Genomic DNA, 15,739 nt, shown 5'->3' with positions numbered 1-15,739 from the left:
ACCTATGGTCATGAGTGTTGGGTCATGACTGAAAGAACTAGATCGCGGGTACAAGCGGCCGGAATGGGCTTCCTCAGGAGGGTGGCTGGTGTCTCCCTTAGAGACAGGGTGAGAGGTTCGGTCATCCATGGGAGGCTCGGAGTACAGTCGCTGCTCCTTCGCATTGAAAGGAGCCAGTTGAGGTGGTTCGGGCATCTAGTAAGGATGCCTCCTGGGCGCCTCCCAAGGGAGGTGTTCCAGGCACGTCCATCTGGGAGGAGACCCCGGGGAAGACTCAGAACTAGGTGGAGAGATTATATCTCCACACTGGCCTTGGAACGCCCCGGGATCCACCAGTCAGAGGTGGTCAATGTGGCACGGGAAAGGGAAGTCTGGGGTCCCCTGCTGGAGCTGTTGCCCCCGCGACTCGAACCCGGAAAAGCAGTTGAAGATGAGTGAGAGTGAGTGAACAGAAACGTTGTTAAACTGTTGAACTATTTTTTCATGCAGTTGTTCAAAAAGTGGTGATCCTCACTCCATCTTTGCTTGTGAATGAGACTTTTAGGGATGCTCCTTTTATACCCAATCACGACACTCACGTGTTTCCAATTAGGTGTTTTTTGAACATTCATCAACTTTCCCAGTCTTTTGTTCCCCCATCCCAACTTTTTTGAAACTTGTTGCAGGCATCCATTTCAAAATGAGCAAATATTTGCACAAAAAGAACAAAGTTTATCAGTTTGAACATTAAATATCTTGTTTTTGTGGTGTATTCATATAGGTTGAAGAGGATTTGCAAATCATTGTATTCTGTTTTTATTTACATTTTACACAACGTCCCAACTTCATTGGAATTGGGGTTGTAAAAGAGGCCTCACACCAAAACAGCTAAATGGGTCAGTTGCCACGTTTCAACTGATATTTAAGACCTCAAAGTAATTTTTTAATATATTTTACAAGGTTAAGCAGCCCAAACAATGGTACACAGAAAGGAACGTTATGTTTTGAGCCAATTGGTTCAGAAAATTATACAGTTTCACTGTGCTTGAAACAGTGAGTGGGCCATCTTCAGAAAATTATTGAAACTTTTGAAGTGTTAGAAACACACTTTGAAACAAGTGTTTCAAAGTCCGGTACTGTTTTGACACATTCAGACCAAAATGAACACACTGCTTCAGAAAATGACTCACTTTCAATTAGTTTGAAACATGCAATGAGCCAGTTGCTTCCGGAAGTGATTCAGAATTTTGATTTGTTTGGAACTCTCAGTAAAATAATAATTTTAGAAAATGACTGTTCCAGAACTCAAACCATAATTAACCAATTGTTTCAGAAAGTGATTTACTGTTTCACTGTTCCTGAAACACTGAATATTCCAGCTGTTTCAGAAAATAATTCAACATTTTACAGTGCTTGAAACACTCAAACAATTTTTTCCTAAACAATTATCTCTTTTGAGACACTCACGCTGCAATGAACCAACTGCTTCATAAAATGATGTATTGCTTCAGTGTGTTTGAAACACTGAATGATATAGTTGTTGTGAAAGTGATGCATTATTTTCAGGTGCTCAGACCACAATGAACTGACTGTGTCAGAATTCAATTTATTGTTTGTTGTTGTTGTGATACCCAGCTTTATCTATCCATGAAGCCAGAGGACACACACCAATTAGTTAAACTGCAGGATTGTCTTACAGACATAAAGACATGGATGACCTCTAATTTCCTGCTTTTAAACACAGATAAAACTGAAGTTATTGTACTTGGCCCCACAAATCTTAGAAACATGGTGTTTAACCAGATCCTTACTCTGGATGGCATTACCCTGACCTCCAGTAATACTGTGAGAAATCTTGGAGTCATTTTTGATCAGGATATGTCATTCAAAGCGCATATTAAACAAATATGTAGGACTGCTTTTTTGCATTTACGCAATATCTCTAAAATTAGAAAGGTCTTGTCTCAGAGTGATGTTGAAAAACTAATTCATGCATTTATTTCCTCTAGGCTGGACTATTGTAATTCATTATTATCAGGTTGTCCTAAAAGTTTCCTGAAAAGCCTTCAGTTAATTCAAAATGCTGCAGCTAGAGTACTGACGGGGACTAGAAGGAGAGAGCATATCTCACCCATATTGGCCTCTCTTCATTGGCTTCCTGTTAATTCTAGAATAGAATTTAAAATTCTTCTTCTTACTTATAAGGTTTTGAATAATCAGGTCCCATCTTATCTCAGGGACCTCATAGTACCATATCACCCCAATAGAGTGCTTCGCTCTCAGACTGCAGGCTTACTTTCCTTACTTTTTCCTTCCCACTGTCGCCAAGTGCTTGCTCACAGGTGGTTGTTTTGACCGTTGGGGTTTTTCCGTAATTATTGTATGGCCTTGCCTTACAATATAAAGCGCCTTGGGGCAACTGTTTGTTGTGATTTGGCGCTATATAAATAAAATTGATTTGATTTGATTTGATTTACTTGTAGTTTCTAGGGTTTGTAAGAGTAGAATGGGAGGCAGAGCCTTCAGCTTTCAGGCTCCTCTCCTGTGGAACCAGCTCCCAATTCGGATCAGGGAGACAGACACCCTCTCTACTTTTAAGATTAGGCTTAAAACTTTCCTTTTTGCTAAAGCTTATAGTTAGGGCTGGATCAGGTGACCCTGAACCATCTCTTAGTTATGCTGCTATAGACTTAGACTGCTGGGGGGTTCCCATGATGCACTGAGTGTTTCTTTCTCTTTTTGCTCTGTATGCACCACTCTGCATTTAATCATTGGTGATTGATCTCTGCTCTCTTCCACAGCATGTCTTTTTCCTGGTTCTCTCCCCTCAGCCCCAACCAGTCCCAGCAGAAGACTGCCCCTGCCTGAGCCTGGTTCTGCTGGAGGTTTCTTCCTGTTAAAAGGGAGTTTTTCCTTCCCACTGTCGCCAAGTGCTTGCTCATAGGGGGTCTTTTTGACCGTTGGGGTTTTTCTGTAATTATTGTATGGCTTTTGCCTTACAATATAAATCACCTTGGGGCAACTGTTGTTGTGATTTGGTGCAACTGATTTGATTTGATTTGTTTCAATGTTGTTGAGTCACTGAATAAACCAACTGCTTCAGAAAGTGAATCAGTTTTTGAAATGGTTGAGACTCTCACTGAAGCTTATGTTTCAGAAAGGGATTTGCTGTTTTGAGGTGCTTGAAACATTCAATGTTGTGATTCACTCTTTCAAAACACTCAAGAACACACTTGCTTCACAAGTCTGTTGTTTCCAGATCTGTAATGCAGTCAGAAAAAAAAAATGATTCACTTATTCAAAGTGCTCAAAATGCAGTAATAGGAACATGTAGTCGACATTATCACGCCTCCATAATGAATCTGTGATTACACCAGTGCAGATGGTACTTGTTGAAGTTAGGTTTTCACATTTGAGCCACACCTTTATCAGACCATCTGTTTCCTGTGTGAGTGATTTTATGATTTAACTTCTGCCAGTTTAAGAATAACAGATCATTTTCTGTGTATCTGCCTGGAGAAATGGAGGCTCTTTTCAAACAGATAACACACAGTTGGCAACACAACAAGCTTGAGGGCAAGGCTTCAGAAGATGGTGTCTTTGTAGAAAACTGTGTGCAGACGGCCTTCTACACAGGAAGAGAAAGATTCTCCATCACTTTCAAGAAGCATTAGCACCTGTCGGTTATTCCTAGGCTTGGGAAAAGCTAAGGCATGTACCATGTGAGTGAGTGAGTGAATGAATAAATAGATACATGAATGACACCAAGCCTTTCAGTGTGTTACCATCATAATTCGGAAAAAAATACTTTCATTTTGTACATTTCTAAATTAAAAGGGTGTCTTTTCAAAGGGTTCAGACTCGTCAATTTAATGTACAATGGTTCATTTCAGGTCAGCTTGGTGTATAAATCTCATCGTTCCAGGCAATGATAACTATACAAGTTAGAGACAAAACCAAACCATCTGATTTCACTGAAACATCACACAGCCCGAGTGTGTTTTCCTAAGCGGCCGGTCGCGGAAGTACGAATTCTTGCCTTTGGATCCACCACTTCGCCGGAAGTGACGTACCCAACCTCACCAACTGCAACATAAAGATTAGCCCCACATATCATGTTGAAGGATACATATAAACTAGTTTCAGAAATGCAGATATGCATGTTGTTTTGTGATGCAAATAGGAAATGCTTAAACAAATGCAGGCTACATGGATAAGAATGCAGTTTTATATTTACAGTTGCACTGTGAGGGAACACCACCTGCAACACTTTGGTCATGTGGTGCGCTTCTCTGGACATGATCCAGTGCATGGCTGCGTCAGTGTTGAACACCCCGGCGAATGGGAAAAGCCAAGGAAACGCCCACGTATCTCCTGGCTGCAGCAGATAGATGCTCCGTTTGTTCAGAGGGGATGGACCAGCTGTCTGCGTGAGTGGTTGCCATCCAGGACCCAGGGTGGTCGCACAGTGTGGAGGATGCGGCAACGTGCAGGTGTTCCCAGAACCTGACCTGATCTCGACTGACCGGGTTTGTGCTGTCGGTTGGTACACGTTTTGGAAAAAGGCAAAAGGAGTGGCACATAATGAGGGTTTTTATGAATATGCCGTGCATCACACACGTTTTATCTTCCGGCCTGTCTCTTTGTCTGTTTTTGTTTGCTCGCCAGTCTTCCTTCCTGCCTGTCTGCTGATCTACCTGTCTCAAACTCTTTTGTTCCTGTCTGCTTGTTAGAGACACCTGCTGTGCACGGAGACATCCAGCAGGAAAGTCTCTGTCTTGACTCACCGTCTTCTTCCCTGACAGCAGACGGAGCTGAGAGCTGAAGAATCAGGAAGCAGCTTTTATCTTGTCTGCCTCCTGCCTTTTGCTCCCAACTCCCAACTCTGCTTCTGAGAGGAGATACAGAGAGAGAAAGAGAGAGAGAGGCAGGGTAGCGCGATAAAAGCAGGACAGAATGGGAAATAATATGACAAAGGAGCCAATGAAAGAAGGAGAAAGTGAGACAGAGAGCACATGGAAGCGTCTCTCTAAGAAAACGTGCCTTTCTCTCGATCTCTTTCTTCCTGCCAGTTCTGATGTCTTCAGACAGACCCACAGCCATCCGATGATGAAACAGACGTGCAGACACAACACAACAGATGAAGGGTGTCAGCTGGTGCTTACAGGCTCACACATGCTGCTGATATATCTGTTTCTCCCAGCTCCCTATCTGCTCAATCTTTTGTCTTTCTCTCTTCCTCCGTTTATGTCTTTCCCTCCTAGCTTAGCTGCTGGAGTTCAGTCATCTCCTCATCCGTTGACCACCCACAGAAAATAAGGAGGTGGGACGGATGAAGTGTGCAGCTCAGGATTTGCAGGGAGTCACTGAACATTTTATTTATTATTTAATCAAACTGTTCTTCAGTTCAGACGTGTTCAGTCAGCCACTGTTGTGTTGCAAATGGTTCCATTGTACAACCCCAAATCACAAACAGTTGGGACAATATGGAAACATATATAGTCATTTTCTCATGATTTTTTTTTTTTTTTTTTTTTTTGACAAAGTGGAGATCTTCTGCCAGTCTTTGCTACTGGAGACTCAGCCTTTCTGTCATGGTTGTTCTGATTCCTGTCTGGTCTGTCCTGGTTCCTGTATGGTCTGTTCTGGTTCCTGGTCTGTCTGTCTTTACAGGTGGAGCTGAGGTGAAGCTGATTGTGTCCTTCCTTTGTTTGGATGGTGGCGTCGGCTGTGAGTGACATCTCGGCTCAGCCCCTGCTATCAATGCAGCATGTGGGGAATTGAGCGGTGTGTCTCCTGATTCGGGGAAGAATCTTTGGGTGTCCATTGGCCTGCCACCGGGTCTCTACTGGGTTTCCACAGCGCACCCAGCCCGCACAGCAGTTCCACAGGCTCATCCCACCTGGTTCCAGTCCCAGTTCTGTCTGTCATACCATTTGATTCCTCCTGGTTCAGTTGTCCCACTGTGCAGTCTGGTCTGGTTCACTGTCCTCATGCTAGTTGTCCTGATTGTGTTTTCCACAGGGCTTCCATGTCTTCGTAGCTCCTCTAACTACACAGTTCCTCCTTGTATAATAAATCCTTGTTTTGTGTGTTCCCTGCCTGCTTTGTCTGCTCCCTGCATTTGGGTCCTAAACTCTGTTTCTTAGTGAGTGACGGTAGGTTCAGGGCCCGCAAGCCAGAACAAGTGACAGAGGTTTCGCGCCCTCGGCCCTAGCTGTAACACTTTCATGGATATTGATTTTGTACCAAATCAGGATTACAGCCACATTACCTGTTTGAAATAACAACATTATCCATCCATCCATCCATCCATTTTCTTCCGCTTTATCAGGAGTCGGATCGCGGGGGCAGAAGCTCAAGCAAAGCTGCCCAGACCTCTTGATCCACACACACCTCCCCCAGCTCCTCCGGGAGAACCTCGAGGCATTCCCAAGCCAGCCGAAAGACGTAGTCCCTCCAGCGTGTCCTGGGTCTTCCCCGGGGCCTCCTCCCAATGGGACGTGCCCGGAACACCTCTCCGGCGAGGCGTCCAGGGGGCATCCGGAAAAGATGCCCGAGCCACCTCAACTGACTCCTTTCAACGTGGAGGAGCAGCGGCTCGACTCCAAGCTCCTCCCAAGTAACCGAGCTCCTCACCCTATCTCTAAGGGAGCACCCAGCCACCCTGCGGAGGAAACTCATCTCGGCTGCTTGTACTCACGATCTCGTTCTTTTGGTCATGAGCCAGATCTCATGACCATAGGTGAGAATCGGAATGTAGATCGATCGGTAAATCGAGAGCTTTGCCCCCCCACTCAGCTCTCTCTTCACCACGACGGTCCGATACAGCAACCGCATCACTGCAGATGCTGCACCGATCCATCTATCGATCTCACGCTCCATCCGTCCCTCACTCGTGAACAAGACCCCGAGATACTTAAACTCCTCCTCTTGAGGCAAGGACACTCCACCGACCTGAAGAGGGTAAAGCACCTTTTTCCGGTCAAGAATCATGGCCTCGGATTTGGAGGTGCTGATTTTCATCCCGGACACTTCACACTCGGCTGCAAGCCGTCCCAGTGCATGCTGAAAGGTCCTGATTTGACGAAGCCAACAGAACCACATCGTCCTCAAACAGCAGAGACAAGATTCTGTGGTTCCCAAAACAGACCCCCTCTACACCCTGGCTGCGCCTAGAAATTCTGTCCATAAAAATAATGAACAGAACCGGTGACAAAGGGCAGCCCTGGCAGAGGCCAACGTGCACTGGAAACAGGCTTGACTTACTACCGGCAATGCGAACCAAGCTCCTGCTGCGGTCGTACAGGGACCGCATAGCCCTTAGCAAGGGACCCCGGACCCCGTACTCCCGGAGCACCCCCCACAGGGTGCCCTGAGGGACACGGTCGAACGCCTTCTCCAGATCCACAAAACACATGTGGACTGGTTGGGCGAACTCCCATGAACCCTCGAGCACCCGATGGAGCGTGTAGAGCTGGGCCAGTGTGCCGCGACCAGGACAAAAACCACACTGCTCCTCCTGAATCCAAGGTTCGACCATCGGTCGAATTATAATAATAATTAGTATTATTATTTATAACAAATGTATGATTTTTCAGTATAGAAGTTGGATTGTAGTAGAAGTCACCTAGTAGAAGAGTGACTTACTTTACTTTGCTCCACTACCATGACCTGGATCACTGGGAATCTCCACAGACAAATTTTGCTGCAATTTATTAAAAAATATATATTGCATTTTCACCCCAGATATTATGATGATGGTATTTGATCGGTTTGGCAGCTGATGTACGCTGGATCATGCGCAAACAAACATGCCACATGGCCGAAATGTTGTCAGTGCTCCCTCACCATACAAGTGATAGTCCTCATATGAGTCTACTTAAATAATTACTTCAATCAATCAATCAATCAATTTTTTTTATATAGCGCCAAATCACAACAAACAGTTGCCCCAAGGCACTTTATATTGTAAGGCAAGGCCATACAATAATTATGTAAAACCCCAACGGTCAAAACGACCCCCTGTGAGCAAGCACTTGGCTACAGTGGGAAGGAAAAACTCCCTTTTAACAGGAAGAAACCTCCAGCAGAACCAGGCTCAGGGAGGGGCAGTCTTCTGCTGGGACTGGTTGGGGCTGAGGGAGAGAACCAGGAAAAAGACATGCTGTGGAGGGGAGCAGAGATCGATCACTAATGATTAAATGCAGAGTGGTGCATACAGAGCAAAAAGAGAAAGAAACAGTGCATCATGGGAACCCCCCAGCAGTCTACGTCTATAGCAGCATAACTAAGGGATGGTTCAGGGTCACCTGATCCAGCCCTAACTATAAGCTTTAGCAAAAAGGAAAGTTTTAAGCCTAATCTTAAAAGTAGAGAGGGTGTCTGTCTCCCTGATCTGAATTGGGAGCTGGTTCCACAGGAGAGGAGCCTGAAAGCTGAAGGCTCTGCCTCCCATTCTACTCTTACAAACCCTAGGAACTACAAGTAAGCCTGCAGTCTGAGAGCGAAGCGCTCTATTGGGGTGATATGGTACTACGAGGTCCCTGAGATAAGATGGGACCTGATTATTCAAAACCTTATAAGTAAGAAGAAGAATTTTAAATTCTATTCTAGAATTAACAGGAAGCCAATGAAGAGAGGCCAATATGGGTGAGATATGCTCTCTCCTTCTAGTCCCCGTCAGTACTCTAGCTGCAGCATTTTGAATTAACTGAAGGCTTTTTAGGGAACTTTTAGGACAACCTGATAATAATGAATTACAATAGTCCAGCCCAGAGGAAATAAATGCATGAATTAGTTTTTCAGCATCACTCTGAGACAAGACCTTTCTGATTTTAGAGATATTGCGTAAATGCAAAAAAGCAGTCCTACATATTTGTTTAATATGCGCTTTGAATGACATATCCTGATCAAAAATGACTCCAAGATTTCTCACAGTATTACTAGAGGTCAGGGTAATGCCATCCAGAGTAAGGATCTGGTTAGACACCATGTTTCTAAGATTTGTGGGGCCAAGTACAATAACTTCAGTTTTATCTGAGTTTAAAAGCAGGAAATTAGAGGTCATCCATGTCTTTATGTCTGTAAGACAATCCTGCAGTTTAGCTAATTGGTGTGTGTCCTCTGGCTTCATGGATAGATAAAGCTGGGTATCATCTGCGTAACAATGAAAATTTAAGCAATACCGTCTAATAATACTGCCTAAGGGAAGCATATATAAAGTGAATAAAATTGGTCCTAGCACAGAACCTTGTGGAACTCCATAATTAACTTTAGTCTGTGAAGAAGATTCCCCATTTACATGAACAAATTGTAATCTATTAGACAAATATGATTCAAACCACCGCAGCGCAGTGCCTTTAATACCTATGGCATGCTCTAATCTCTGTAATAAAATTTTATGGTCAACACAAAGTCTTTGCTTGACACAAAGTCATTCTCGCGGTAGCCAAAGATGATCCAATCTACAAATCTAACCAAAAAAATAAAAAATAAAAATAAAAAATAGACTAGTCACCTTAGGCCACTAGTTAGTGTCCAAGTCTCACAACGTACAGTAAGGTCAGAAATAACAGAACCTGAAAGACTTGGACTTTTCTTCTCCTGCAAAGGTATCAGCATGTCATGTTTTGACATGACAAAAAACAAACCAATCAGAGTAATTTGTCATCATCTTTAAGAGTGCACCCTGAACGTGGCACACTCCACACAGTCTGCTTGAAAATACACTCAAGATGTAATGGCTAGTAATATAATGGACCCCAATGCAGAGAACCACATTGGAAGGTAAATAAAAGCAGGTTTACTCTGCCACAGAAGGCTGCATGGGTAATCAGTCAAAAAGACAACAGTCTTTCTGAGGGTGTAGCAAGCAGCAGGTTATCCAGAATATAAGCAGCTGGTCAGTGCACAGAGACTGATCATACCAGATGAAGAAAACCAAAGACAGTAGGGGGAAATTCAGGGATCTCACACTGAAAGCACTCAGCATTCAGAACGTGAGAAAGCAGGAATTAAATGATGCAATCTGATGATGAGAGAACAGTCTAATGGCAGCTATAAATGCAAATAATCAATCAAAAGCAGAAGTGGGTAAACACATCAACACAGAAGGCTAGAAACAGGAAGTCAAGCTATATGGAGTGAGCAGGGATGAGATGTGAAATTTAAACCACCAAAGACAGTCTAACATTGGAGAGACTTAGCCAGATAACACAGAGAATAATAATAACACTATGTAACACAATTTTTGTTCCTGGCTTCTAAGTGTTATATTTCAACTGCTTATGTCTATGTCTATGGAAAAATGACTACACAGAAGCAAAGTTTCTGTGGAATAACAGCTATTTTCTATTTATTTAGGGCATAACGGGTTAGGAAAACACACTGTGTACCCAGGAACAAAACAAAAATAAAAATTTGTTACATAGTGTAATCCATATAACACAGAGATCAGAACTAAACATGAAACATGACCCATGACACAAGTGAGAGGCTGTCAAAACATGCCAGAGCATACCGGACACCAAAGCTGCCTGAGGGGAAGCAGTGAAGTAGTAATGTGAGGTATTTTTCCATGAGTTTTTACTGTTGTTTTGTTTAAATGGTTGGTCTCAATTTGTTCCTGTGTGTGCAAACAGGGTATACATGCAACTTATGTAAGGTGCATCTGATATTGTGCCATTTAAATACCACACAAACTACTCAGCCAGCTTTTTGCTAGTCTGTGGCACAATTCCTTTCTAATTTCACAAAATACCAATATATTAACACTTCACCCAGCCCCACCTCATGTTTAGACAAGAACACCCATGGCTGCATAGATGAGAGCAAGTGGATTCATGGTTTAAATTATGTGGGTACTGGGTGTGAAAACCACAACTGCATCAGGTGGAAACTAAGAACAACACTTGTGTTGCACTGTGTGCTGCATCACACCAGCTGGAAAATAGTGCCCATAATGTGGATTAACAAAAGACAGCTAAACTTGAAATGGAACATACTAATAAACCTTTTCAGCAAACTAATATATGGCTCCATATACATTAAGAACGAATATTAAAGTCTGTGGCCAGAGGCACCCATAGACACCAGAATGGCAAGAGCCAAAAGGTTGCTTCTATAACCTTTAAGTACTTTCAAGAAAAATACTAAAATTTGACACAAAATGGAGAATAGCTGCAGTCAGACTCTATGCATCAAGTCATAATGCAGCCAATATCACCTCAAGGGCACTTATTCAGTAACGGTGCACTACTTAAACATGTACCACACTGTAATCACCAACATGTGGCAACACCCCATAAGTGATACAACATGCTTATTGCTGCAGGCATGCAATGCTGCATTCAAGGATATTCACAAAAATGGAACACAATGGCATCATAATGCCGGATTCACATTCAGACCAACAGTAATCTGCAGTCAGCACTTCTTTCAGACACATAATGCTTTTGCTGCATCCTTGTATAGCTTAAAATGGCTACATTATTGTATTTCTAGACAGACATGCACACTCAGATATATGCACATAAACTAGGACACACACACATCTACAAATTCAACACAATAATGACCTTGAGTAAGTAGCTCTCTAAAGCCTAAGTGACTTTTAGAGCACTCTGCTTTTCCCTACATTTCCTCTTAACCCCCCCCCCCCCCCCCTTTACACTCCAGTGTGTTTCACGGGGGCCCCAATGTGTGTGTATGTGTTTACATGCTGCTTTTTGTTATTCCATTAGTGCATAAGCGTTACCTTTTTGTTGATCTTACAAAGGAACGAGTGTGTAATAATGGTGTGTAAAGATGCATGAATTATTATTCCAAAGAATGTGTGCGTTCTAAAGATCTTAATTACATCCTTTTATATTTTTTTTACTCATCTGAGGACAAGATTCAAAGAAAAGGCTTGAGGAAATAGGAATTGAGGTACAGATGAAATAACACATCCTTATTTTCAAGACATCACAGATAACCATTTTTTCTTATCACTCTAACCACAGCAGTATTATATTGTCTCACATCGAGTTGTATAATATATTGTTTAATTAACACTCTCACTATCTGGGATCCATGGATACACCAGTGCATCCAAGTCTACTTTTAGTTATATTTATTTTAATAAATCAGTGCCAGAAGGTTATAGAGACTTTGTTCATATCAAGCTCTTGAACCAGAGGAGGCTGGACACAAATGTGTGACTCTGACTCAGACATTTTGCGTTGAAAATGGTTTACTCTTGTCACAGGCAGGATTCGGTACACAAGAAGGCAGTCAAAGATCAGCAACGGTAATAAATACATAAGACAGGGTGTGGTCCAAAAAACAGGCAGGTGGTCAAAAACATGGCAGGCAATCAGAACAAGGACTATGACAAAAACTTGGAAGGAAGGCAGTTAAACACAACAATCTGTGTAATCACAGTAAATTAGACACAGGTGCGGGAAACAAGCAGGAAAAGAGCATGGCAAACAAAGCAAACCCCCATGGCAAAGCCTACACCAAAAAACAAGAGCATGCAGACAAAGAAACACAAACCAGAAAATTCCAGAAAGAACTGAATACTGAATAAACATCAAACAAAACTCCAACATGACAAAAACCCTAGTAAGAGCTGAATACTAAATAAAACAACATCAAACAAAAATCCAACCATGACGATTCACCCACTTCCTGAAACTACAAATTCTCAGCTGTAGTTTCCATCTAGATCCTAGAGGCTGGAGATGATCACATGGGTCTGTGTATTTCTGCTTGTGAAAGGCTGCAGCAGAGTGTCTGTAGCATATGTTAATGGGGGGTTGTCTCTGAAACACACCAGTAAATGATAATTACAACTCATAGGCATAGGAGGTGGGCTTGGTAAAATGCTCAAATTCAGGCAGATGGGCTGGGAAATTCAGGCATGGGCCATGTTAAGGAAAATATGTTTATGTCTAAAAAATATTCCAAAGGCCATGAAAAAAAAAAAGAAAAAAAAAACTGATGATGAAATTTTACTCGAAAGTGTGATGACCATCATCAGTGTAGAAGTAGAACAGATGTCTTCAACTATATAGAGTCTAGTGCCAGGGTCTAGGGTTGTAAATGCCAGCATGAAGCCCACTCCTTCCAGTCCAAAGCCCAAGCAGTGCTGCCTCCTGGTGTAGAGTAAGAGAACTAAAGGCCACCTGTGGACCAACCAAAGAGGTTATGTAAGGCGGGGAAAATAAGTATTTGACCCTGTCAGTTTTGCAGGTTTTCCCACCTACAAAGAATGGAAAGGTCTGCAATTTTTATTGTAGGTACACTTCAACTGTGAGAGACAGAACCTAAAAAAAAAAAATCCAGAAAATCACATTGTATGATTTTTAAATAATTAATTAGCTTTTTATTGCATAAAATAAGTATTTGACCCCCTACCAACCAGCAAGAATTCTGGCTCACACAGACCTGTTAATATTTCTTTAAGAAGCCCTCTTATTCTGCACTCTTTACCTGTAATAATTGCACCTGTTTGAACTTGTTACCTGCACAAAAGACACCTGTTCACACAATCAATCACACTCCAACCTGTCCACCATAGCCAAGACCAAAGAGCTGTCTAAGGACACCAGGGACAAAACTGTAGACCTGCATAAGGCTGGGATGGACTACAGGACAACAGGCAAGCAGCTTGGTAGAAGACAAGAACTGTTATGATTATTTATTAGAAAGTGGAAGAAACACAAGATGACTCCCTCGGCCTGGGATTCCATGCAAGATCTCACTTTGTGGTGTAAGGATGATTCTGAGAAAGCTCAGAACTACACAGGAGGACCTGGTCAATGACCTGAAGAGAGCTGGGACCACAGTCACAAAGATTACATTAGTAACACATGATGCTGTCATGGTTTAAAATCCTGCAGGGCAGCAAGGTCCCCTGCTCAAGCCAGCACATGTCCAGGCCCGTTTGAAGTTCACCAGTGACCATCTGGATGATCCAGAGGAGGCATGGGAGAAGGTCATGTGGTCAGATCAGACCAAAATAGAGCTTTTTGGAATCAGCTCCACTTACCATGTTTAGAGGATGAGAACAACCCCAAGAAAACCATCCCAACTGTGAAGCATGGGGGTGGAAACATACTCTGGGGGTGCTCTTCTGCAAAGGGGACAGGATGACTTCGCCGTATTGAAGGGAGGCTAGATGGGGTCATGTATTGAGAGATTCTGGCAAACAACCTCCTTCCCTCAGTAAGAGCATTGAAGATGGGTCATGGCTGGGTCTTCCAGCATGACAATGGCCCCAAACACACAGCCAGGGCAAATAAGGAGGGGCTCTGTAAGAAGCATTTCAGGGTCCTGGAGTGGCCTGGCCAGTCTCCAGACCTGAACTCAATAGAAAATCTTTGGAGGGAGCTGAAACTCCAAACCTGAAAGATTTGGAGAAGATCTGTATGGAGGAGTGGACCAAAATGCCTGTTGCAGTGTGTGAAAACTTGGTCAAGAACTACAGGAAATGTCTGACCTGTGTAATGGCTGTACCGATTGTTAAGCTCTGTTTTTCTAGGGGGTCAAATACTTATTTTATGCAATAAAATGCAAATTAATTATTTAAAAATCATACAATGTGATTTTCTGGATTTTTTCTTTTTTTTTTAGATTCTGTCTCTCACAGTTGAAGTGTACCTATGATAAAAATTACAGACCTCTCCATTCTCTGTAGGTGGTAAAACCTGCAAAACTGACAAGGGGTCAAGGAGGCGTGGTTGCCATTTTAATTCCAGGCAAGTCAGGAGGCAGCACGCATAGAAGTTCAATTAGTCTCGTCAAGAAACAGGTGGAATATGCCAGAAAGCTGCGCATGTTGGCAATCCCACAAACGGAGGAACAAGGGAGACAATATTTCCTTCCATAAGTAAGTGGTTTTGGTTATTCTTGTCATTTTGTCCGTGACATTTGGTTGATAAACAGGTGTATGTTTCCTGCCCGTGCCTGTGTCGTCCAAGGACATGGACCATTAGCTCTTCACTTACACACACCACTGACGTCATGAATGAAACTCAGTCAATAAAGGATAATTGTGTAAAAAATAATCATAACCATATATATATATATATATATATATATATTTATATATATATATATATATATATTTATATATATATATATATATATATATTTATATATATATATATATATATATATATATTTATATATATATATATATATATTTATATATATATATATATATATATATATATATATATATATATATATATATATATATATATATATATATATATATATATATATTTATATATATATATATATATATATATATATATATATATATACGAGGTCTGTCAATAAAGCAACGGTCCTTTTTATTTTTTTCAAAAACTATATGGATTTCATTCATATGTTTTTACGTCAGACATGCTTGAACCCTCGTGCGCATGCGTGAGTTTTTCCACGCCTGTCGGTGACGTCATTCGCCTGTGAGCACTCCTTGTGGGAGGAGTCGTCCAGCCCCTCGTCGGAATTCCTTTGTCTGAGAAGTTGCTGAGAGACTGGCGCTTTGTTTGATCAAAATTTTTTCTAAACCTGTGAGACACATCGAAGTGGACACGGTTCGAAAAATTAAGATGGTTTTCAGTGAAAATTTTAACGGCTGATGAGAGATTTTGAGGTGATTCTGTCGCTTTAAGGACTTTTCACGGTGCGAGACGTCGTGCAGCGCTCTCAGGCGGCGTCGTCAGCCTGTTCAAGCTGAAAACCTCCACATTTCAGGCTCTAT

The sequence above is a fragment of the Thalassophryne amazonica genome, chromosome 7 (assembly GCF_902500255.1).
Source record: "Thalassophryne amazonica chromosome 7, fThaAma1.1, whole genome shotgun sequence".
NCBI classification, from domain to species: domain Eukaryota; kingdom Metazoa; phylum Chordata; class Actinopteri; order Batrachoidiformes; family Batrachoididae; genus Thalassophryne; species Thalassophryne amazonica.
The sequence above is the reverse complement of the archived record's forward strand: the minus strand, read 5'-3'. Positions refer to the sequence as shown.